This window comes from Bombyx mori, chromosome 6, assembly GCF_030269925.1.
Source record: "Bombyx mori chromosome 6, ASM3026992v2".
NCBI lineage: Eukaryota > Metazoa > Arthropoda > Insecta > Lepidoptera > Bombycidae > Bombyx > Bombyx mori.
In genome coordinates, this window is record NC_085112.1 from 7,688,465 (window position 1) to 7,692,015 (window position 3,551).

The window sequence follows — 3,551 nt, forward strand, 5'->3', positions numbered from 1 at the left end:
GTTAAGAGAGGGCAAGGAAGGTCACGTACTCGAGATCGTCTGCCCGGGGCTGTCACCTGTGCCCCGGTGACCCACAGCCAAACAACTGCGTAAATTGTTGTAGATGACAACAAACTAGGAGGTCGCACATAGTTACGTGCAAATAGCAATTTCGTTGCATTGAAACAAGTTTTCCTTTCAAACATTCTAATTTCTAACCAACAATGTAATAATCGCTTAAATACAAAACAAAGGTTTAGCTTCAACCTTGACTCTGATGGTTTTGAATTAAAACAAAGTTTTCCAAAACATACTAATGCTAAACTGTAGGTATCCTTAAGGATTCAGGAAAAATAAAATCGATTTTGATTTAAGATACATTAACTCGAACTATTCTTTGAATTTGTTCATTGATTAGAAGTCATTCAACTTAGAGATCGAATCCTGATCACGCAGGAGCCAGTCACCGTCGACGCTCTAGACACGTCCTTACGGATCCATCAGATCCAATAACCTTTGCATTAGACGCCTTCAGCTCTAACACTAGGAGCAGGTTTAGGGACCTCGGTAACCGTACTCGTCGAACTCGACAAAGAGTTCGCCGTGCAACTTAACCCATGAATCAGCTCGCTGAGTTTCTCGCCGGATCTTCTCAGCGGGTCGCGTTTCCGATCCGGTAATAGATTCATTCGCGAAGCAGCTACTCTTGAGCTGTTAGGTCTCCTTCGGAGGCGCTCGGGTAGCTGTTAGCAAATCCCACCCCTCCTGGCTGAGCCTTTGCTCGCCCACCTGTCCTGGTGAAACTGGAAAGGCCTCCGGGCCACCAGTAATCCTTCAATCATAAAATAAAAAAAACTTTGAGATCTTGTTGTTCCCTTTCCTGAAAGTCGAATAACTTAACCTGATTTCTTAGTGAACACAATATTTACATAAAGTTATGCTGTGAAGTCTTAGTGTCTAAACAGCGTTGCATTGCAGTAAATTGGAATCGTTTTGATCCATAAATGCAAGACAATAATTTGAGATACCTATACAATTAATCTCCATCTATGGAATTCTTAAGGAACATCTTCAGTGAGTCGCGATTTTCATTCTGTGTTAGTTCAGCGAAATACTGTTATAACTAGGACAGATCTTAGCAAATCCTCTCAGGCCGAGCCCCGTGAGCTTGCCTATCAAAGTGAAGCCTGAACGAGTAGACCCAGGCTACTGGCAGATAGGTAGAAAAAGAAAGAGAAAATCACTACCGTAAAATGGGGGGAATCGGGACACTTTTTAAGTTCGACATTGATTTTTATCGTTTTTTTTGTAGTTATAGTAATAAAACAGAGATCATAATGGTTCCAGTAGTTTAAATTTTCATTTATTTCATAGTTTATTAAAGAATAATCATAAAAAGTCACAAAAGCTTCTTTTGTCCCTATTCACCCAAGCGTTGGGGTGAATCGGGCTACGTGTGGAGACAATAGAGTTTTTCAATAGGGCTGGCACTAAAAGTCTTGAATGAGTTACAAAACTCTGATGACTAAATTAAACTATTTAATATTCCTAAACACTAAATAAAAGTCATTTTCAGTTCAACAAAGTTAAATCTCTAACAACCCGACAAAAGTATTGTGACAACCCAGATTTGTCTCTATTCTACCTATAGTCCCCATTGACCCCAATCTACTGTAACAATAAAAAACAACTATATTACATTAAAAAAATCGATATCCTAATATTTCCAACCAAAGCTCTGAGATTTTACCATCATCGCAATACCGAAGAAGTTAGAGGTCGATAGAGACATCACGTCAACGTCCGCTTTGCTATGTTGTTGTGGTCCCACTGAACAATAAACTACTCTTTAGACGTACCTTTACAACGCGTTTTTACCACGATTTTCGGTAGACACGGTAGGCTTTGATTCTCTCTACCCGTGATCATGGCATTGGCAGCTGCACTGAAATATCAGGACCTAATGAGAATCGCGATCAGAACTTGTTAAAAACAATAGTGCGCGTGAAGTAAATAGCCCCGAAATTTTCAAAAACAATTCGTAACAAATTATTTGCTTAAGTGAAATAAACAGTTAACCGCTTAACATCAAATCGTAAATATGTTAAGTTTTAAAATGAAATTAAAGCAAAATTATATTAAATTTTAAAATGACCAACAACATTGATTTCCTAAATTACACTTTTGTGAAACAGCAGAAATGATAAAATTTTCATAAGCAAACATCGTCTCAACAATCCAGTAAGTAGGTATGCGTGAAAATTTAAAATTGAAAAACTCCATCCCACATAGTTGTTGAGATAGGTAGAAAACGATAAATTTTAGACCGGTTTGATTCGGATCTGCAATACTTGATTCTAAATTTAATATTAAACTTACATTACAGATTTCAATTACCCATATGTATCTATTCGTAGGTTCTTTTTTCACAATAAATAAGTGTATTATGCATGTATTTTAACTACCGTATATACTTCTTTAGGACACTTTAGCGGGAATACGAAGAGCGAAGTTGTGTGGATTGTTTTATTTACGTAGCTTCTCGGATTCTTCCAAAAAGTCCATTGAAAAAGGCTCAATAATTAACCACATTTTTTCTGAGACTATATTGCATCCCATCTCATTTTGTTTCATTTCATTTTATCCCAATTAATTACAGTCTCAAATAAAACAACTTTAACTTCTATTCGTTCCATATCATTTTTCATATTACCAATTTAATCTAAGAAGAAAATAATATAAGGCTTGGCTTAAAGGTCTCGTTACCTGGCCCTAAAATCTTTAAAACGAAGGTGATTTTGTCTCGAACTAAATATTGACGTATTTAGACTAAAATCTAGACAAATTACTTTGAATTCATTCAAATTACATAGAAGAATAACTCCATCTTCAAATTGCTTAGAATATTTTCGGAACATAGTCTTGCTTTGCCAAAGTTTATGCCAATTTTAACGTCTTTAATTTTATGTTAGCTGTACGTTGCTGCAATATTACACGTAGCGTAGGTAGACCTCACAAAAAGGGAACCAACGACCTGTCGTTCTGGCGAGGCCTGGGGAAGGCCTATGTCCAGCAGTAAACGTCTGTGGCCTAAACGATAAATAAATAAATATTTAACGGTACATTGCGGTCAAAGAGCAAACACTTTTTAAAATCTGTTTAAACATATGCTATTTCTTTACACTTTTTGCCAATAAAACAATTTAAAAGATCTGTCGTATGAGCAACGTACTCTGTACCTATTCAAGAGAAAATAAACATTTAAAAATGTCTTTGGTAGATTACACTAGCAAGCCAAAAAGCTTTTGGCTACGAATGCGAGGAGCGAAATTATGTGAATTGCTTTATTTTGTTCAATTAGTGCTTTTTCAGGTTTAAATGTCTAATAGCTATATAGTTTAATAACTGTTTAGCATCCGCAAAAGCGCACAAACGCGGAAAAAGTCGCCGTGGTCTAAAGGATAAGAGGTCCGATGCATTCGAATGTAGCGATACATCGAGCCAGTGATCGATGAAACAAAGCCGCTAGTCGTAGCTTCTCGGGTTCTTTCAAAAAGGCCTATGAAAAAACT

The 3,551-nt window shown here is 36.8% G+C and overlaps 1 long non-coding RNA gene across 1 annotated transcript; it reads right to left on the minus strand.

The window, feature by feature from the left end:
- Positions 1-1,317: 1,317 nt before the first annotated feature.
- Positions 1,318-2,592, minus strand: LOC110385942 (uncharacterized). The gene is made up of 2 exons (XR_002431196.3): positions 2,359-2,592; positions 1,318-1,924 (listed from the first exon to the last, which is right to left on the minus strand). It is a non-coding gene; the product is annotated as an uncharacterized LOC110385942 (long non-coding RNA).
- Between the last annotated feature and the right edge of the window lie 959 nt (positions 2,593-3,551).